This window comes from Heterodontus francisci, chromosome 23 (assembly GCF_036365525.1).
Source record: "Heterodontus francisci isolate sHetFra1 chromosome 23, sHetFra1.hap1, whole genome shotgun sequence".
Taxonomy (NCBI): Eukaryota; Metazoa; Chordata; class Chondrichthyes; order Heterodontiformes; family Heterodontidae; genus Heterodontus; species Heterodontus francisci.
Window position 1 is genome coordinate 7339586 of NC_090393.1, and position 23161 is coordinate 7362746.

Here is a 23161-nt window from a genome sequence, read left to right on the forward strand (position 1 = left end):
GAAGGTTGTAGGGGTGAAGGAGGTTACAGAGATAGCGAGAAGCAAGGCCATGGAGAGATTTGACAACTAGGATAAGAATTTTAAAATTGAGGCTTTGTCGGTCTAGGAGTCATCGTAGGTCAGTGAGAAAAGTGGTGATGGGTGTTGAGTTTCTCTGTTCAGCTGGTCCTAGAAAGCTAGTCTAAGCTGATCCTCCCTCATAACATGGAGCAGGCTCCTCTGGGATCAACTACTTTACTCTAGTGAAGGTTCTGGCCTTCAGAAGACCTCAAGAGGGACTCACGCCAAATCACAGGCAAAGTCCGCTAGACTTTTCCAGGTAGTAAAGGGAGGACTTTCCCATTGAAACCCAGTAACTGCATCCCTCCCCTGATATGCCCCGTGACACGGAGAGCAGTGCTGGTGGAAGATTCACCTGCATCCTGAATTTATATACTACCTTCCAGGATATGCTACATTTTCTGGTCATGTGACATTGATATGGATGGCTTTGCAAAATGATTGTCACTCTAACGAGTGATTAGTTATATAGAATTAGCTCATAATAGTTATAAGCAAGGTCTTTTCAGTATAGTCAAGCATCATCTAGGATCTCACTCCTGAAAATTGGGAAGAAAGGATTATGTCTTTATCTGATTAAAAGTAAAATCAATTAATTTGCTTTTACATGGCCAGAGTACTTACTGTTTTTCATATTCTAAAAGGCTGTGAGAAGCATTAAATGTGTTCTTGGATATATTCCCAGTATGTCCCGGCTGCTTATCAATAATGGCTGAAGATTAAAAGATTGCTGCCTGATTTTCTTTCATAATTAGAGCCAGAAGGGGCAAGTACAGAGCTGGGCATTGGCCTAGGAGGAGGGATCGGCCAGATTGTAATCGCCACAGATCTAACAATAAATGGCCAAGTAACAATTTTGCTTCTGAAGTAACAGTGTAATGATACTTTAGGGTGGAAATTGGACATCAATATGAGTAGAAAGGACTAATTGTGAGCTCCAAAAACGCCTGAGATGTGTCCAACACCTTACTGGGTCCATTAATTTTTCAGGCATCGCTGGTGACTACCTACAGCAGGCATTCGGCCCCTTGCAGATGCTAATATGGGGGCTAATGGCTGCTTTAGGACCCCTTTGCTGAAATCGGACTGTCCTGCACTGGCCCTGCTGTGGAGCAGCCTAATCATATAGAGTCATAGAATGGTTACAGCACAAAAGAATGCCATTCAGCCCATCAAGCTCATTCTGGCTCTCTACAAGAAGAATTTAGCTTGTCCCAATCCTCTGTCCTTTCCCTGTAGCCCTGCAATTTTTTTTTTTCAGTTAAGTATCCAATTCCCTTTTGAAAGTCACGATTGAATCTACCTCCTCCACACTCTCCGGCAGTGCATTCCACATCCTAACCACTCACAGCGTAATAAAGATTTTCCTCATGCACCACACTTTCAGAAGGATATTAAGGAAATAGAGAGGATGCAGAAAAGATTCATGAGAATTGTTCCAGGGATGAGGAACTTCACTTACGCGGATAGATTGGAGAAGCTGGGCCTGTTCTGCTTAGAGAAGAGAAGGTTGAGAGGAGATTTGATAGAGGTGTTCAAAATCATGAAGGGTCTCGACAGAGTAGACAGGGAGAAACTGTTCCTATTGGCTAAAGGATCCAGAACCAGAGGACATTGATTTAAGGTGATTGACAAAAGAAGCAACAGTGACTTGAGGAAAAACTTTTTTAAGCAGCCCAATCAGAGGGCCCACCCCCAGCCCAGAAGGAGGCCAGCAGGTTTTACCTGACGCTGTACTGGGGGCCTGAGATGTCCACCCACCGCTGCTAAAATACCAGCAGCAGTGGGAGGAGGCCCTTAGGTGGAAGCTAATTGGCCACTTAAAGGCCCTGATTGGCCCTGGGGCGGGCGAGACGTTTCTCACCGCTGCTGCTCGCGTAAAATTGCAGTGGGGGCGGGAAAGCGTCAGGCACAGCAGCCCCTCCCACTCAATTTTACATCCCCTCACCTCCGCCACCAGCCCGCTTCTGTGGAGGCTGTAAAAGTTTGGCCCTGAGTTTAAAATGAAGGCTAACGCTTCCAGTGCAGTACTGAGAGAGTGTTACTCTGTCAGAGGTGTTGTCTTTTGAATGAGATGCTATACTGTGCCCCTGTTTATTCTCTCAGGTCAACATAGAGAATTCCGTGGGCATTAATTGAAGAGCAGGGGAGTTATCTCACTGTCCTGGCTGATATTTATCCCTCAATCAACATCACTAAAACAGATCATCTGGTCATTATCACATTGCTGTTTGTGGGAGCTTGCTGTGCGCAGATTGGCTGCTGTGTTTTCCAACATTACAACAGCGACTACACTTCAAAAAGTACTTCATTGGCTGTAAAGCACTTTGGGATGTTATGAAATAGTGGATATAAATGCAAGTTTTTCTTTTTCCTTTTTTATATCACAGCTGCACATGAGGGCGAATATCAATAATAAAACTCAACAACTACAAGAATAACTTGCGTTTTTATAGCGCCTTTAAGGTAGTAAAATGACCCAAGGCACTTCACAGGAACCTTAGCAGACATCATTTGACATTGAGCTAGATAAGGAAATATCAGGTCAGGTGAGCAACAGCTTGGTCAAAGGGAGAGGTTTTAAGGAGCATCTTACAGGAAGAGAGAGAGGTGGAAAGGCAGAGAGGTTTAAGGAAGGAATTCCAGAGCTTTGGACCTCGGCAGCTGAAGGCACGGCTGCCAATGTTGGAACAATTAAGATCGGGGAATTGGAATTATTAAAATTATCAACATCTCTTTTTTTGCCCTTCTGTCTACTCCATTCCCATCAATAAATATTTATTTGTCCCTCATGGAGGTTTGGGTCCCTGAGGTACCATGATTTGAATGACTTGAGCAAATCTATAACCTCGCAAATCTAAAATAGCTGTGTGCCTTCCACAGATATTATAAACTCAGTGACTTGTAATAAAATTTCATAACACTGTCTATTATTAATGTTCTTGTCGGACTAGGGTTGCAGTTTGCTCACCAAATTGACTCCCTGCTGTATTTATTTTGTGCCATACTGAGATAGTGGTTCTGATGAGTTTGAAATGCTGTCAATTCAAACACTTTAGATATGTGACACTCTCAATTCAGGTCATCTCAGCCTGAGGGAGAATCTGCACAGTTTTAAAATACCTTTGTCAAGGTACATAGTCAGACTGGTCATTCATTGTAATCAGACTACCAATCATATTCAGAATGCCTCAAAGGTAATCAACATTATTTTAACTGCTGTCTCATAGGCTCACACTCCCACGATTCAGGCTGTCAAGCAAAGCGCCTCCCATGAAGACTTCCCTATGTTTAATAAACAGGCTTTCTGCACTCCAAGCTCGGGGGAGTGCTGCACTGTCAGAGGTGCCATCTTTTGGATGGCACATTGAACCGAGGCCCCCATCTGTCCTATCAGGTGAACGTAAAAGATCCCACGGCCACTATTTCAAAGGAGAGCAGGAGTGTTCTCCCTGGTGGCCTGGCCAATATTTATCCCTCAACCATAATCACCAAAAGAGATGATCTGGTCATTATCACATTACTGTTTTTGGGATCTTGCAGTGCTCAAATCGGCTGCTGCATTTCCTCCTTTAAAGCTCCAAAGCACTTGACATCGTGCACAGTGCTATATAAATGCAATTTCTTTCTTCCTTCTGTAGCTGCCACTCTGCTCTTCCTATTGGTACGATCAGGTGAGGAGGGGTCGAAGGGCTCCCCTTTTTTCCCTCTCCTTGTTTGACCACAACAGGTTTATTTCTTTTTTAAAGTGGATACACTTGCCAATTCAGTGAGTGTTTAACTATTTAAGTTTTATGATCATAAAAAGAACCAATTGGACAGGTTTTCTTGAGTTTAACAAAGAAAGAGGTTAGCTATATAGTACCTAAATTGATCTAAGTAAAATAATAAGCTACGCTCCAACTTTCACACATACACACACACACTCGAGGTTCACACACAGACACAAATAGGTTACAGAGTGGGGAAGGATAAATGGGTCGGATTCAAGTCTGGAACAATAAAAGGGGGTATACAGTCTGTGGAGGTTGGTGACTTGGTTGCCTTCAGGCTAAACTTGGTGGTCCTGAAGCTTCCGGTTCGTAGATGTGGACAGTTGATTCATTGGCTCACTTGGAGACAGTGGTGCAGATGATTTCCTTCATTGGGTCTCTGTCTGCAGCAGTGATAGGCCTAGGTGGCTATGGCCAGCAGGCAGGGTTCGATGCTTGCAAGGTGGACTGGAGAGAGAGAGCGAGAGGAGGGATCCCACTTGGGTCTTCTCTTGTCAGTCTCTAGTTGCTTGTCTGGCTGCTGCAGAGAAAACACCAGCTTAAACACACAGATGGTGGGATTGCCATATGACCATCACCCAGTGATTCAACACCAAGGTTGCTAGCGTGTATTCCCTCTTGCAACTTAATCAGCCCATATCTAGGAATTGCCTTCTCTCAACCAGCGTCCCATCCTTCAAGTGATTAGGTTTAAGTCATTCGTCTCCACCAATTTAATGTCCAAGTGATGGCCTTAATGTCCTGCTAATGGGAGCAGGTTAGGTAGTACACGCAGATTCTCCAGGTCATTGTTCTTGCTGGGACTGTGCAGACAACTCGTCTCCACCTCAATGCATTGGAATGTGGAGTATAGTGATGCCAACTTAGCTGCTAGTAAAGTCACCTTTTATCTGATTCTATTTCTTTTAAGTCTCATTCATGTTTCCAGCTGGTGGATTAAAAAATTATCAATTCGACATAGCACACTTTCATAACACGATGAAGGTGCAGTGCTGACCTCTTGCCAATCTCAAAATGACCTAAACTCACCTCTTAAACAGTAGCACTGCTTATCTTGTCTTTACACAGCCAACAGCTTCAGTCTATAGATGGCTGCATTCCACATCTCACTGCCACGAGACCTTCCAGAGTGTGACGTGAATTCCATTGCTGATAGCTCTGGACAGCAAAATGGCAAAAAGAAATATACGCTTTTTTACAGCGGAGATCAAAAAAACTGTAAACAACCTGGTTACAGCAAAATGTATAGTTAAAAGATCATGCGTCAAAATAATTTTCTCACTCTCGTTTTACAATGGCCTCCCTCTGTGACCAATAATTGTTCTTTACAATTTCCATTCTACCATGAAATATGCTCCCATTTTTCTTATTATCAAGTCACTTTGGAAGCCATAAGTCATGAAATTGGATTACATTGAGCATCCTGTGCCCATTCCTCCATCTGAAAAATGATGCCTCTTTAACTGGCTCACAGAAATTGCAACATGCTTGTAAACTGCACTGTAACTTCGCCTGATTCCCTGCTTTTGTTATAGGTTGCAACCCAATCCATAAATTAAGCTGCCCTCTATTTGAGAGCAGCTTCAGTGTTTGTATTTCAAGAATTTCCCTTTCATGCTGTCAATCCCAATCTAGCATTGCTCTCATGAGTACAGTCAATGTGTTCAACCTGATTCGGCAGCCTAAGTGCAGTAATACAGGAGGCCAAAGATCCTTCGTAAAGAACAAGTCTGAAGACTGCTTAACATTCTGATTTTAGGGAGCAAGTTGCAATATTCAATCCAAGAAAAGCAACTGGAAACTTTGTGGGATATTTCCCAGCCTCTTAGGATGCAGTCAAACAAACAATGATTCTTGCAATTTGCAGAAATGGGTTTTGTTCCCCAAACAAGTTTTTCACAACACAGGAAAACAATTTTTAAAATAAAGAAGGATCTCCTCTTTCTCCCACTCCACCAGCCGCAGCCCCCCACCAAACCCACCACCCCCCCCCCCACCCCCCACCCCACAACCTCCTCCCCAACCCCACCATGTTTTGGCAGGAGTCTCAGATTAAAGTTCGGGAAGTTGGTTCCTGCCAATTTTCCAATGGGTCTACATCCTGGGTGATTTTAATTGCCCACCTGCCCATTTTCTTTGGCTAGAGGAAAGGGTTAAAATCACCTCTGGAGCCTTGGGTTTTTCTTTTTGAATCAAGTGGCCGACAGTCTAATGTGACTGTCACATCACCATAAACCTCCCAAGCACAAAGATAATCCATACCATTAAGCATCACCACATGCAAGTTTCCCTCCTAGCCATACCCCATCCTGACTTGGAACTATATCGCCGTTCCTTCACTATCGTTAGGTCCGAATCCTGGAACTCCCTTCCTAACAGCACTATGTGGGTGTACCTACCCCACATGGACTGCAGCAGTGCAAGAAGGCAGCTCACCACCACCTTCTTAAGGGCAATTAGGGATGGGTAATAAATGCTGGCTTTGTCAGGGATGCCCACATTCCATAAACGAATAAAAAAAAGTAAAGCCAATTACACCGTACTCCAGGATTTAGAATTTGTGCTGCATTTTTCCAAACTGTTGGCAGGAATTTCACTGGAATCCTCCCGATGGGCTGCTGTAACTTCATCAGAAGTCACATTTACCTTGTTTAGTGGTGATAACGAGAACTCTGGAGAAAATTACCAGCTTAATATTTAAAGGCTGCATAACCTAGTAGGGTGATTGCTTGTTCCCACAGAATAAACACCAAATTAGGGAACAGCATTGTGGATGTATCTATACTGCACGGTTTAGGAAGGGGGCTCACTGCCACTTTCGCAAGGGCAATTAGGGATGGACAATAAATGCTGGCCAGTGACGCCTCCCCTGCTCCTCTTTGAAATAGTGACCCAGGTCATTTACATCCACTTGAGGGTGGCAGATGGAGCCTCAGCCATCTAAAAGACAGCAACTCTGATAGTGCAGCACTCCCTCAGTACCACACTGAGAATATCAACCTGTATTGTGTGCTCAGGTTCCTTGAGTGAGAGGACTATGATCTTCTGATTCCGAAGTCAGAGTGCTACCCACTGAATCACAGCTGACACCTAATCAGCTAGTACCTGATATAGAGCCTGTGATGATAATAAGCTAGTGGCAAATTAGCAGGGGAAATGGCCATTGCTGGGGACATTTAATCCATCCTGAGATATTATTTTAATCCATGCGGTAAGTCGCTGATTTGAATAACTTTATCTACACCGCAATGATTTTCCCTCTCATTGGATTCAAGTAATTTCCCCAAGGCAGTTCAAATATTTATGCTCTTCTCTGCAATCAGTGAAAAATTATGTAGAACATTTCATCCTTGAATCATTAATATGGGGGTGGAATCAGAAAGTTTTAACAATTGCCCTGCCTGATTGGTTTAACTGAATCACTTTCATCCAGTTAAGTGTGTTTTACGTCCAAGTAATGTCTGTAGTTTGTGGGTGTAGCTGTTAATTTCATTCTTCTGTATTGTCACAGATGAAATAACCCACTATAGTAATTTTGTTGCTGACTGTAGACATTAGCAAGAGGTTAAAGGGGAGCTCCTGTTCACATTAAGTTGAAGTAATTGTTTTGCTTCAGCTCATTTCTTTTGATGGATAAGGCCCTGGATCTTTTGTTACTTTTCCAAAGTGTGATTTATTTAGTTCAGTTACACTCACTCTCACCAGAGTCAGCAGGGCAAATGTCACTCCAGGATCTGAGCACATCCTAATCTAGACTGACACTTCAGTGCAGTGTTGAAGGAGAGCTGCATTGTCTTTGCAAAAGATATCAAACCAAGGCACTGACTGCTATTACATAGATATAAAAGATCCCAGGACACTAATTGAAGAAGGGCAGGGAATTCTCCTGATTAATGTTCCTCCCTCAACCACACCAGCAAAAAGAAAAGCCAGTGGTGATTTATCTCATTTGCTGTCAGTGGAATCTTGCTGTGCACAAATTGGCTGCTGCATTTACCCACACAACGACAGTGACTGCACTTCACAAGTATTTAATTGGCTCTGTGCAGGGCTCTGTGCCCTGAGGATGTGCATGGAGCTATATAAATGCAAGTTCTTTCTCTTTTCTTGTTCGTGGATTAAAAAGTTTTGAATTTGTCCCTTCATCCAGTTACCTCCAACAGTCAGCAAAATGGCAAGCTCATCACTCAAATTGTGGCTTCAGTTTTAATCCGCCATGTACTGATGAAGTTTGTTGCTAATTTGGAAAGAAAGAAAGACTTGCATTTCTATAGCGCCTTTCACAACCTCAGGACAGCCCAAAGTGGTTTGCAGCCAATGATGTGCATTTGAATTGTATCACTGTTGTAATCTAGGAGAACATGAAAACATAATCCTACTTCCTGAAATGTAAAATGACACCTTTAACCCTCCCTTATACCTTTTAGCTTGCATTGACCTTAAACCTGTTTGGCACATTGCAGCATCTCATCGTTACTGCAGGAAATGCAATGACAACACAAGCTGCTCATAGAATTATCAGGTAATGAGCAGCATACTGCACCCCCAGAAGCTTATGTTAAATTCATGATTGGTAGTGCAGCTAATGGTGTCATTCTTAGTTGTTTAATGATGGATGAATTATTGAAAGATGTCCCCACTAGGACAGGTTGGTGAACTGCTTGCATTGGGAGATGAATTAAACTAAAACTCTTACTGTGACATTTAGCTTCACTGTGGCTTTTCCGAAGCTATGTAGAAAATTGCGTACGTCAGCAAAATTGGACAGAATTGCGTTGAGACAAACCGACTGCTGTCCGGATAGGAAAGCTCCTGATTTGGGACACATTTATTAATAAATGGGGAGGGGATGGGGGAAATAAACTTGACTGATTTGATACTAAAGTTTTTTTTCTCTTTTGGAAATAAATTACAAAACAAAACACAGTAAAAGGGGAAGTTAATCTTACTAGAGTGAACCCAACTCCTGCAGCCTCAACATCACAAGCTGCATGAGCTCCTTTCGACTGTCTTAACATATCATCCAAAAAGAATGCCATCCCCACTCCACTCCCAATCACGCCAGCTAACTGTGTCTTAGATTAATCTACAGTTTCTCCACAACTCTACCCTACAGGAAGACTATTTCAAGCATTCTGACCCTTTTGTGTGAAAGACTTTATATAGAGACATTCATGACCTCTAGGCATCCAAAAGTATTTCATAGAATATAAAACACATTACTTTGAAGCTTTGTACAGTGGGGAGACACACTTACTCTTCAAATAGTGCCTCACAATTATTTATATCCACCTGAGAGGGCAGGTAGGGCCTCAGTTCAACATCTCATCTGAAAGACGTAACTTCTAACAGTGCAGCACTCCCTCAGTACTGCAGTGGGAGGGTCAGCTCAGATTCTGTGCTCAAGTCCCTAGAGTGGTGCTTGAGCCCCTGATTCATTTGCAAGAGTGCTTTCCACTGAGCCACATTCTTTCTGGTGCCTATCCTAAACTTTCCTTTCACCATTTTTAGCCTGTTCTCCTAGTCCTGCTGTCTTGGCCTACTTTGAAATTATACTCCAGATCCATTTTATGTATCACCGTATCCTGTGTTTTTGGGTGGGATGAAGAGGGGCAGGAGGAGGCTTGTGTGAAACATAAACACTGGCATGGACTAGCTAGGCCGAAAGGCCTGTTTCTGTGCTGTAAATTCGATGTAATTTACAATGTTCTCTCTCAGTCACCTCCTTTCAAGGCTAAAGAGATCCAGTTTATCCAGCCTTTTCTCATACTTTGATACTAGCTCACAGTTCCTCCCTCAGCCACCTCCGTGGTTTAAATGATTTCCTTGTGTCCCATAGACCTGACCTGAAGGCAGACCTCGAGAGATGGGTCTGACCAGGGCACGGTGCAGCTTCAGCGTGACATCTTCCAACTCATTTTCAACTGGCCTTGCAACCTAATCCAGCATTCCGTTGGCTTTGTTTGTTGCTGATCCATACAGATTTGGCACATTAAGTGCTGAACCAACACTATATTGTGACTGCTCAGACTATGTTGATGTTGGCTTGTCAGAGTCAATGAAATTGGGACGACCTGGATACCATTCGACACTGTAAACATCTCCAGCTTAGTAACCTTTGAGGGCGGCACAGTGGCGCAGTGGTTAGCACCGCAGCCTCACAGCTCCAGGGACCCGGGTTCGATTCCGGGTACTGCCTGTGTGGAGTTTGCAAGTTCTCCCTGTGTCTGCGTGGGTTTTCTCCGGGTGCTCCGGTTTCCTCCCACAAGCCAAAAGACTTGCAGGTTGATAGGTAAATTGGCCATTATAAATTGTCACTAGTATAGGTAGGTGGTAGGGAAATATAGGGACAGGTGGGGATGTTTGGTAGGAATATGGGATTAGTGTAGGATTAGTATAAATGGGTGGTTGATGTTCGGCACAGACTCGGTGGGCCGAAGGGCCTGTTTCAGTGCTGTATCTCTAATCTAATCTAATCTAAATTGTTGTTGTTTGCTCTGTTTTTGAAGGGCAATCTCACGAGCTTTGGGCATCCCCTGTGATGCTGGATTTGTCAAAACCTTGATCCACCCACGGCTGTTTATTGCAATTTCTCTAAATGCTGATGCCAGTTTCAGTTGGCAAGCTAACGTAATCTCTGCTGACATGTTCTCCTCTCACACTTGCAGGTCTCCTTTAGAAATAAACACTTGCATTTATAATAGTGCCGCTAATGCAACAAGACATCTCAAGGTGCTTTACAGGAGCATAATCAGGTAATATTAAATATCAAGCCCCACATGGCCAAACGCTTGGTCAAAGAGGGAGGTTTTAAGGAGCTTCTTACAAGAGGAAAGGGAGTCAGAGAGGTTGGGGGAGGGAATTCCAGGGCTTAAGATCTTCAATCCACTTCACAGCATTCTGAAACTAACAGTGACTACTTTCCCTTGTCATTTCTTCTCTGATCTTTGCTGCTCCCAGATTATGTGAGTCAGGGGGGTGGGGGACGGGAGCAAGGAATGGGGAAGGAAAGGGTAGCATTTATTCATGATGTTCCAGGCATCATAAGGTGTGGGGCAGCTTTGATGGACAAGTTGGTCTTTTCCTATTCGTCAGTTGTATGTTCAGAACCTAGAACCTTCTGACTCAGAGACAAGAGTGTTCCCGGCGAAACCAAGCTGCAGCAATGCACAGCAATGCCTCCCTTATAAAGCCCCTCAAACAGGAACAGGAGGGCAGGAACAGGAGGGCAGGAACAGGAGGGCAGGAGCAGGAGGGCAGGAGCAGGAGGGCAGGTGCAGGAGGGCAGGAACAGGAGGGCAGGAGCAGGAGGGCAGGAGTAGGAGGGCAGGAACAGGAGGGCAGGAGCAGGAGGGCAGGAACAGGAGGGCAGGAGCAGGAGGGCAGGAACAGGAGGGCAGGAACAGGAGGGCAGGAACAGAAGGGCAGGAACAGGAGGGCAGGAACAGGAGGGCAGGAGCAGGAGGGCAGGAGCAGGAGGGCAGGACCAGGAGGGCAGGATCAGGAGGGCAGGAACAGGAGGGCAGGTGCATGAGGGCAGGAACAGGAGGGCAGGAGCAGGAGGGCAGGAGCAGGAGGGCAGGAACAGGAGGGCAGGTGCATGAGGGCAGGAACAGGAGGGCAGGAGCAGGAGGGCAGGAGCAGGAGGGCAGGAACAGGAGGGCAGGAACAGGAGGGCAGGAGCAGGAGGGCAGGAACAGGAGGGCAGGAGCAGGAGGGCAGGAACAGGAGGGCAGGAACAGGAGGGCAGGAGCAGGAGGGCAGGAAGCCACATTATTCCCCATTGTGATTGCATTTCCCTCCATGCTTGTTCATAAAATTTCCCTGCAGTTAAAATCGCAAAACATCACATAAAGGCCAACACAGAACAGTGACACTCTACATGGCGGAGAGTCTGTCGGAGACCCTGATCTTTACTCAGGCAGGTTTGCCAAGTGTGAGGGAGGAGATCTTGTCAGGAGAAATGCCATGGAGTTTTAACCTCAGAGCATTCATGTCTTTTTAATACGTTTCCCACCTGGAAGGCAGCCTGATTGATCGGCTTGTCTCCCCGCTGGGCAGGGAATGCTCTGCTTGGTGGGTACAGTGTGGTTTACAGCAAGGATCACAATGAGACCGTCGTCAAAGATGAGGGGTCGGGAGAGTCCGTGATCATTGGGGTTGGGGTGAGGGCTGTTCCAATCGCTGGAGAAGTTAACAGGTTAGTTTGGTGGGCAGGGTGGGCTGTGGGAGAGGGGGGTGCAGGGCGGTGGGGTCGGGGGAGCACTCCTACTCCTCCTGGCCCACAAGCAGTGCTGGAAAGTTACTTAATTCTTCCATTCAGCTGTCCTCACCTCCCTTTAGCTGCTGAGTTTCCTGATGCCTGGGAAACCCGCCAGCTAGGGTTAAACCAGGAAGGGAGATGAAATCTGAACCAGGCAGCCTCATTATAATATTTAAATGACGAAGCTGTCTGCCCGCCCCCATGACCCACCTCCCTTAAAACTGGAAGTGGGTGGGTTCAAGGCACTTTGGGGTGGGTTTGAGATCTTTTACATCTTAACTTCCCACACACCCCAAACCATCCGTTTTTGAGGGTTAAAATGCCCCCTATTGCACCTTCCACATGCATTACTTCAGGATTAATGCAGGAAACAGTTTTTCCCTGGTAGCTGTGGAGACGCAATATGTTCCAAAGCATTTGTTTAACAGACTGGAACGGCAGGCAGGGTAGTCTTAATGTTGAACTCAGTTTGTAGGAGTGCTCTTTTTTTGCTTGTTCGAAGTGTTAGATTTTCTCATTGGCAATTTGCTGTCAGACTCCAACAGTTTAACCTGTGGACACAATGTCAGCCTGGTAAAGCCCTTATCCTGATGGTGTCCTCAACCAGCTGTATGAAGCCAATTATCTAGCTTATTGCCCCAATTCTATTTCAAAGCAGTGGTGATAAAGACAATGAGAAGTTGAAAGTACATTTGTTCCATCCTTAACTACACCTGTCTCCTCCTCTTGGATTCCTGGTGGTGTATTCTTATCCTTCTTTTCAAATCACTCTATAGCCTCGCCCCTCCCTATCTCTGTAACCTCCTCCAGCCCCACAACCCTCCGAGATCTCTGCACTCCTCTAATTCTAACCTCTTGCGCCTCTCCAATTTCCTTCGCTTCACCAGTGCCTTGGCCCTAAGCTCTGGAATTCCCTCCCTAAACCTCTCTAACTCTCTCTCCTCCTTTAAGAGGCTCCTTAAAACCTATCTCTTTGAACAAGCTTTTGGTCACCTGTCCTGATATCTCCTTATGTGACACGATGTCAAACTTTGTTTGATAATGTTCCTGTGAAGCACCTTGGGATGTTTTATTATGTTACAAGTGCTATAAAAAGGCAAGTGGTTGTTGTTAGAAACAGTGCAGAGAAGATCCACAATGCTGCTCCCTAAAGCCAGGGGATGGAATTATGAGGAAGGACAGAAGAACTTTGCTGCCCCAAAAGCAGCCAACTAAGAGGGGTCCACGTCGAGTGCAGGATATAGTAAGTGGCATAGAAAAGAATTTCCGGATTTTGTCCCAGCAATGATGAAGGAACTGGTGAGTCAGGATGGTATGTGACATGGAGAGAGATCTTGCAGGTGGTGGTGTTCCCATGCATCTGCTGCCTTTGTCCTTCTAGGTGGTAGAGGTCGCGGGTTTGGAAGGTACTGTCAAAGGAGCTTTGATGAGTTGCTGCAGTGCATCTTGTAGATGGTACACACTGCTGCCACTGTGCATTGGTGGTGGAGGGAGTGAATGTTTAAGCCAATGGATGGGCAGCCAATCGAACAGACTGCTTTGTATTTTCTAATAGTATCAGAGCAATATTACAGTAATAAAGCAACTTGTGACAGCTTGGGAGATTTGTGACGGAAATATTAGTGGCACAGTTTGTGACCTCAGTATTTATAGGCTATCTGGTAGTTATGGCAGCAATCAAAATTGGGAATGCTCAAGAGGCCAGAGCAGGGCAGGTATCTTGGAGGGTTGTGGGGTTGGAGGAAATTACAGAGATAGGAAGGGGCAAGGCCATGGAGGACTTTGAAAATAAGTGAGAGAATTTTAAAATCTAGGCATTTCCAATGGTGCAGCACTCCGAGTGTCAGCATTGTTTGTAATGCTCAAGTCCCTGGAGCGGGCTCGACCTCACACTGCTCTGAGTAAGAGGTAAGTCTGCTACCCTCTGAGCCACAGCTGACACCTAAACCTTGATGGTTGGTTTTGTAAAACCAAAGGTAGATTTTAAGAGTTGGTGACTTACTTGAAGAGCGTACAATACATATCATTGACAAGTCCCATGAAAAGCATTCTCTACAGGCGGGAGGTTGTTGTTGTACTGTCTAATCTTATTCTAAACCTTCCAAAATAATGAGCCCATGATGCTTTTGTACTGTTGCAGTTGATTATGATCCATGCAGAACCAGCACAATATAATACACCACTGGCTCTAATTGTTCGAGCTCAAACCCTTCTTGATTTTCACTCATAAATTGTGAAGAATTAATTTGTCATCCAGCTCTGGTTGGCAGAAATGATCCTTCACATGCATTTCTGTGAGCTGTCAGCCCTCTTCTCATCCCTTCTGTCTCTCTGTCAGCTGTTACTGCCATCTGCGGTCTGTGCTGTCATTTGTTAGATTACAAGCACAAAATGTCAAAGAGCTTTGCTGTCTTTGTCCTCCGATTGTCTGCCAGGATATCAGCTTATCATTCACAATCTTTGTGCACAAGGTGAGAGGTCTGTGCGTCTGACATGGAAATAATATCCTGGTGAGAATGGGTGGAAAGCCGTGCTTGTATCTTCATAGAGACTCTGTAACAGCAGGTTCCAGAGACACTCATTACTACCATCCTCTGACTCCCAGCATGTTACTTGTTTGGCCCAGATTCATGTGCTTGATTCTTTCTAGGTCAATGCGTGAATATGTCTGAGGGTGTGTGTGTCTCAGTGAGTGTGAGAGTGTCTGAGTGTAGTTGTCTCAGTGAGTGTGTGTGTGTGTGTCTCAGTGAGTGTGTCTGAGTGTGTGTGTCTCAGTGAGTGTGTGTGTGTCTCAGTAAGTGTATGTGTGTGTTTCAGTGAGTGTGTGTGTGTGTGTGTCTCAGTGAGTGTGTCTGAGTGTGTGTGTCTCAGTGAGTGTGTGTGTAACTCACTGTGAGTGTGTGTCTCAGTGAGTGTGTGCGTGTGTCTCAGTGAGTGCGTTTGTGTGTGTCTCAGTGAGTGTGTCTGAGTGTGTGTGTCTCAGTGAGTGTGTGTGTCTCAGTGAGTGTGTGTGTAACTCACTGTGAGTGTGTGTGTCTCAGTGAATGTGTGCGTGTGTCTCAGTGAGTGTGTTTGTGTCTCAGTGAGTGTATGTGTGACTCACTGAGTGTGAGTGTGTGTGTGTCTCAGTGAGTGTATGTGTGTGTTTCAGTGAGTGTGTCTGTGTCTCAGTGAGTGTGAGTGTGTTTGTGTCTCAGTGAGTGTGTGTGTAACTCACTGTGAGTGTGTGTGTCTCAGTGAGTGTGTGCGTGTGTCTCAGTGTGTGTGTTTGTGTCTCAGTGAGTGTATGTGTGACTCACTGAGTGTGAGTGTGTGTGTGTCTCAGTGAGTGTATGTGTGTGTTTCAGTGAGTGTGTCTGTGACTCAGTGAGTGTGAGTGTGTTTGTGTCTCAGTGAGTGTGTGTGTAACTCACTGTGAGTGTGTGTGTCTCAGTGAGTGTATGTGTGTGTTTCAGTGAGTGTGTCTGTGACTCAGTGAGTGTGAGTGTGTGTGGCTCAGTGAGTGTGTGTGTATGTGAGTATGTTTGCTTTCGTTTAGTGACATAATACAACCTAAAATCTACACAGTCAATGAATCTACAACTGTAACAAATTTCCCTAATAACAACTATAACCCAAAAATTACTCTCATTTATATTAATGGACAAACTCTTAACACACTTATATGATTTCTTTGGCACTCCTCCAATTCTGGCCTCTTGTGCATCCCGTATTTTCTTCAACTCACCATTGGCCATGCCTTCAGCTGTCTGGAATTCCCTCCCTAACCCTCTCCACCTCTCTACCTCTCTCTCCTCCTTTAAAATGCTCCGTAAAACCTACCTCTTAGACTAAGGTAATACTCACCTCTCCTATTATCTCCTGATCTGGTTTGGAGTCAAACTTTGATTGATAATTGGTCCTGTGCCGTGTCTCAGAATGTTTTACTATATTAAGAGTGTTATATAAATTAGAGTTGCCAATTATGGATGAATGTATTTTCACCTCCAACAACCCACCTCCAGCCTCCCAACGTTTCTCGCCCAACATGTCCATCCTCGTGGTATCCTGCTGTTCCGCAGCCAATTGGAAAGAGAACAGACTGCTATCCAATTCTTTTGTGAGCATCACTGACAAGGCCAGCATTTATTGCCCATCCCTAATTGCCCTCGAGAACGTGGTGGTGAGCTGCCTTCTTGAACCGCTGCAGTCCTTGGGGTGTAGTTAGCGAAGTTAGGGAGGCATTCCAGGATTTTGACCCAGAGACAATGAAGGAACGGCGATATAGTTCCAAGTCAGGATGGTGTGTGGCTTGGAGGGAAACTTGCGGGTGGTGGTGTTCCCATGCATCTGCTGCCCTTGTCCTTCTAGGTGGTAGAGGTCACGGGTTTGGAAGGTGCTGTTGAAGGAGACTTGGTGAGTTGCTGCAGTGCATCTTGTAGATGGTACACACTGCTGCCACCGTGCATCAGTGGTAAAGGGAGTGAATGTTTAAGGTGGTGGATGAGGTGCTGATCAAGCAGGCTGCTTTGTCCTGGATTGTGTCGAGCTTCTTGAGTGTTGTTGGAGCTGCACCCATCCAGGCAAGTGGAGAGTATTCCATCACACTCCTGACTTGTGCCTTGTGGACAGGCTTTGGGGAGTCAGGAGGTGAGTTACTCGCAGAATTCCCAGCCTCTGACCTGTTCTTCTAGCTACAGTAGTTATATAGCTGGTCCAGTTAAGTTTCTGGTCAATGATAACTCCCAGGATGTTGAAAGTGGGGAATTCAGCGATGGGAATGCCATTGAATGCCAAGGGACGATAGTTAGATTCTCTCTTGTTGGAGATGGTCATTGCCTGGCATTTGTATGTCACAATTGTTACTTGCCACTTATCAGGCCAAGCCTGAATGTTGTCCATGTGGACATGGACTGCTTCAGTATCTGAGGAGTCGCGAATGGTGCTGAACATTGTGTAATAATCAGCGAACATCCCCACTTCTGACCTTATGTTGGAGGGAAGGTCATTGGTGAAGCAGCTGAAGATGGTTGGGCCTAGGACACTACCCTGAGGAACTCCTGCAGTGATGTCCTGGGGCTGAGATGGTTGGCCTCCAAAATCCACAAGCATCTTCCTTCGTGCTAGGCATGACTCCATCTAATGGAGAGTTTTACCCCTGATTCCCATTGACTCCAGTTTTGTTCAGGCTCCTTGATGCCATACTTGGTCAAATGCTGCCTTGATGTCAAGAGCAGTCACTTTCACCTCACCTCTGGAATTCAGCTCCTTTGTCCATGTTTGGTTTAAGGCTGTAATGAGGTCAGGAGCCAAATGGTCCTGGCGGAACTCAAACTGAGGCCTGCAAAAGACGGGGGAGCAAGTAACTTAGGAAAAAATTACACAGAAACTGAGAAGCGTTGTACTAACATTGCGGACAGTACTCATACACAGTTATACAGCTACATCGTATTTACAGCACAGGAACAGGCCATTCGGCCCAACTGCTCTATGCTGGTGTTTATGCTCCACACAAGCCTCCTGTCATCCTTCTCCATCTCACCCTCTCAGCATATCCTTCTATTCCTTTCTCCCTGATGTGTTTATCCAACTTCCCCTTAAATGTATCGAGACTATTCACCCTCAACCACTCCCTGTGGTAGCGAGTTCCACATTCTCACCACTCTCTGGGTAAAGAAGTTTACCCTGAATTCCCCATTAGATTTATTAGTGACTGTCTTATATTTATGGCCCCTAGTTCTGGTTCCCCACAAACGGAAACATCTTCCCTAAGACTTCTCTATCAAATCCTTTCATAATTTTAACGACCTCTATCAGGTCACCCCTCAGTCTTCTCTTTTAAGGAGATATTTCAGAATACACAGAATAGATACATTTCAACGAGAAAGAAAAATTCCAAGGGTGGGACCCACCAACCGTGGTTAACTAAAACAGTTAAAGATAGTATCAAACTTAAAGAAAAAGCCTCAAATTGTGCAAAGATGGGAAGCAGGTCAGATTGGACCGGCTAGGCTTGTATCCGCTGGAATTTAGTAGAGTAAGAAGTGACTTGATTGAAAGATATAAGATCCTAAAGGGTCTTGACAGGGTGGATGTGGAAAGGATGATTCTCCTTGTGGGAGAATCTCAAACTAGAGGCCACTGTTTAAAAATAAGGGGTCGTCCATTTCAGACAGAGAACAAAGAACAAAGAGCAGTACAGCACAGGAACAGGCCATTCGGCCCTCCAAGCCTGCGCCGATCTTGATGCCTGTCTAAACTAAAACCTTCTGCACTTCCGGGGTCCATATCCCTCTATTCCCATCCTAGTCATGTATTTGTCAAGATGCCTCTTAAACGTCACTATCGTATCTGCTTCCACCACCTCCCCTGGCAGCAAGTTCCAGGCACTCACCACCCTCTGTGTAAAGAACTTGCCTCGCACATCCCCTCTAAACTTTGCCCCTCTCACCTTAAACCTATGTCCCCTAGTAACTGACTCTTCCACCCTGGGAAAAAGCTTCTGACTAGCCACTCTGTCCATGCCGCTCATAACTTTGTAAACCTCTATCATGTCGCCCCTCCACCTCCGTCGTTCCAGTGAAAACAATCCAACGCAGAGATGAGGAGAAATGTTTTCTCTCAGAGGGTTGAGAGTCTTTGGAACTCTCTTCCTCAAAAGGCAGTGGAAGCAGAGTCTTTGAATATTTTTAAGGCAGAGATCGATAGATTCTTGATAAGCAAAGGGGTGGAAGGTTATCGAGGGTAGGTGGAAATGTGGAATAATCAGTTCAGCCATGCACTTACTGAATGACGGAGCAGGCTCCTGCTCCTACTTTGTATGTTCGTATGTTGTCTCAACAAAAAAAGCCCAGCCTGTTCAATCTTTCCTGATAGTTAGAACATGTCAGTTCTGGTGTCATCCCAGTAAATCCTTTTGTCACCATCTTCAGTGCCTCTTCATCCCTTTACAATGTGGAGACCAGAACTGTTCACAGTTATTCTGGGTGTGGTCATCTCACACTGAAGAGTGCCTGCAGTGTCTCATCGACAGGTTTGCGGCTGCCTGCAATGAATTTGGCCTAACCATCAGCCTCAAGAAAACGAACATCATGGGGCAGGACGTCAGAAATGCTCCATCCATCAATATTGGCGACCACGCTCTGGAAGTGGTTCAAGAGTTCACCTATCTAGGCTCAACTATCACCAGTAACCTGTCTCTAGATGCAGAAATCAACAAGCGCATGGGAAAGGCTTCCACTGCTATGTCCAGACTGGCCAAGAGAGTGTGGGAAAATGGCGCACTGACACGGAACACAAAAGTCCGAGTGTATCAGGCCTGTGCCTTCAGTACCTTGCTCTATGGCAGCGAGGCCTGGACAACGTATGTCAGCCAAGAGCGACGTCTCAATTCATTCCATCTTTGCTGCCTCCGGAGAATCCTTGGCATCAGGTGGCAGGACCGTATCTCCAACACAGAAGTCCTCGAGGCGGCCAACATCCCCAGCTTGTACACACTACTGAGTCAGCGGCGCTTGAGATGGCTTGGCCATGTGAGCCGCATGGAAGATGGCAGGATCCCAAAAGATACATTGTACAGCGAGCACGCCACTGGTATCAGACCCACCGGCCGTCCATGTCTCTGCTTTAAAGACGTCTGCAAACGTGACATGAAATCCTGTGACATTGATCACAAGTCGTGGGAGTCAGTTGCCAGCGTTCGCCAGAGCTGGCGGGCAGCCATAAAGACAGGGCTAAAATGTGGCGAGTCGAAGAGACTTAGCAGTTGGCAGGAAAAAAGACAGAGGCGCAAGGGAGAGCCAACTGTGCAACAGCCCCGACAAACAAATTTCTCTGCAGCACCTGTGGAAGAGCCTGTCACTCAGGAATTGGCCTTTATAGCCACTCCAGGCGTTGCTTCACAAACCACTGACCACCTCCAGGCGCGTATCCATTGTCTCTCGAGATAAGGAGGCCAAAGAAGAAGAGGTCTAGCCACAGTTCCATTGTCCAATAACAAAAGGTCATAAGATGACAAAACTGATTGCTTTGTCTAAGGCTGTCTTTATGCAGCAGCTATCAAGCTTAGATCAGCAAGCACAATATCCATTCCCAGTCTCATTCATATTGCTAGACTGTGAAAGAAAGATCTTGCGTTTATAAAGCACCTTATCATGTTTCTCAGAAACATCACAAAACACTTCACCTACAAACATTCACTTGGTGAAGTGCAGTCATTGTTGCTGTCTAGATAAAGGAGCCTCTATTTTGCACACAGCAAGATCCCACAAGCGGAAAATGCATTGAATGGTGGATAGAGGAAGAAATGTGAACCATTGACTTCGATTAATACCACACGATCTTTTACATCCACCTGAAGTGAACAGACGGGGCCCCGGTTTAATCCTTCATCCAAAAGGCAGCACCTCTGACAGTACAGCAATCCCTCAGTACCGCAGTCCGACATTAACCTAGATTTATGCTGTTAAGTCAAGCTAGAATTCATACCCTCTGACTCAGGGGCAAGAGTACCACTCGCTAAACCAATATGAACATATAGGCTGCCAATTCCAACCGCATTCTCAGAACAGTTAACCCTACTCAGGGGAAGCTTAAAATGTGCCCAGGGAATCTGATTGCCCCATTGCCAATTTGTAAACTCAGTCTAACACCACTTTAGTTTAATAATTCATAAGATTTAAACCCAAGGGCTGTGAAGTGATCTCGTCCAGGGGTCTCACATCATCTCCTCCAGGCCTAAATCCCGAGCTGTCTCATGGTAAAACTTTGCCCACATTCTGCTGATGCTTAACTCCAGTACCAATGCACTTGAAGCATAGTGTGGGCTTGCTTCTGAGGCAGAATAATGTAAAAGAAAGCCAAATATGTATCCCTCAACCAACATCACTGAAAAAAACCAGATTATCTGATCATTATCATATTGCTGTTGATGGGAGCTTGCTGTGTGCAAATTGACTGCTGTATTTCCTGCATTGCAACACTTCAAATGCACTTCCTTGACTGCAAAACACTTTAAGAAGTCCTGAGGTTTTGTAAGGCACTATATAAATGCAAGTTTTTTCTCTGGAATACTATTTAAAAAAGGACTTTCTGTTGCAAGCACAACTTGTACTGAGGATAAAGGGTTTTTAGGCACGTGTCCGTGGTGTGACGGTTTTAATATATGTGTTTTGACTGAGTGTGAGGGAGTCTGTCATTCTGCTACACAGCACTAGTTGCACTCTGATAATCAATCAGCTCTGGTTCGATGCCAGACTGAAATGACTTGATAAACACACAGTCAAGCTTCAGCTGTCATTAACAGGGATTAATTCAGAATAAAAAGGCTACGGCACGTGAAGCACATTAAAGTATTTGGAGACTTCCTCAGCAGCTGGACAGCTTTCCAGAGTAATTATTGCATAGAACAGTCCGATTGATTCAAAAATAAAATCGGATTCCTTTCTCAGCAACACAGAATGTTTTATAGTTATACACAGTGAGGTTCGGAATCCATGCACCCCCCCACACCCCACCCCATACCCCCCTCCACACTCAGGCCAGTCCCCTTGAAGTTGCTTTCGGGTTTTAGGTCAGTTAGAAGGTAAATTGTCAGCAAAAAAGCAATAACTCATAAATTCAAAATTGCAGGCTGACTTTGATTTTGTGCATTACAATTGAGTCACATTTGGCAAATGATTAACTTTCACATCTCCATATTCTTAATCACCTGGAAATGACTGCAAATGATGTCATTGGATGACAATAGCCTGGGAACTCCGTAATATCATTAGTAGCATTCCTAATAATGAACATTTGTCCCTGCTGGGGGACTTTAACGCCAGGGTTGGAGCCGACCATGACTCATGGCCCTCCTGCCTTGGGCGCTATGGCATTGGAAGGATGAATGAGAATGGACAGAGACTGCTTGAGTTGTGTACCTATCATAACCTCTGCATCACCAACTCGTTCTTTCACACTAAACCCTGTCACCAGGTTTCATGAAGACACTCAAGATCACGTCGTTGGCGCCAGCTAGACCTCATCGTCACAAGGCGAGCCTCCTTAAACAGTGTTCAAATCACACGCAGCTTCCACAGTGCGGACTGTGACATCGACCACTCCCTGGTGTGCAGCAAGGTTAGACTCAAACCAAAGAAGTTACATCACTCCAAGCAGAAGGGCCACCCGCGCATCAACACAAGCAGAATTTCTCACCCACAGCTGTCACAAAAGTTTCTCAATTCACTTGAAAAAGCCAATCAAAACACTCCTGCAGGGGATGCAGAGGACCAAGTGGGCCCACATCAGAGATGCCATCTATGATTCAGCAATGACCACCTATGGAAAATGTGAGATGCAGAATGCAGACTGGTTTCAATCTCATTTTGAAGAGATGGAACCTGTCATAGCCACTAAGCGCACTGCACTGTTGAACGACAAGAAAGCCCCCAGCGAGTTAACATCCTTAGCATTTAAAGCCACCAGAAGCACTGCGCAAAGAAAAGCTAGGCACTGTGCAGACGACTACTGGCAACACCTTTGCAGTCATATTCAGCTGTCCTCCGACACCGGAGATATCAGAGGAATGTATGACGGCATTAAGGGAGCTTTTGAGCCAACCATCAGGAAGATTGCTCCCCTCAAGTATAACTCAGAGGACACAATCACTGACCAAGGCAAGCAAATGGACCGATGGGTGGAGCACTACCTAGGACTGTACTCCAGGGAAAATGTTGTCACTGAGACCACCCTCAATACAGCCCAGTCTCTGCCAGTCATGGATGAGCTGGACATACAGCCAACAAAATCGGAACTCAGTGATGCCATCGATTCTCTAGCCAGTGGAAAAGCCCCTGGAAAGGACAGCATTACCCCTGAAATAATCAAGAGTGCCAAGCCTGCTATACTTTCAGCACTCTACGAACTGCTTTGCCTGTGCTGGGATGAGGGAGCAGTACCACAGGACATGCACGATGCCAATATCATCACCCTCTATAAGAACAAGGGCGACTGCAGTGACTGCAACAACTACCATGTAATCTCCCTGCTCAGCATAGTGGGGAAAGTCTTTGCCTGAGTCGTTTTAAACAGAAGCTGGCTGAGC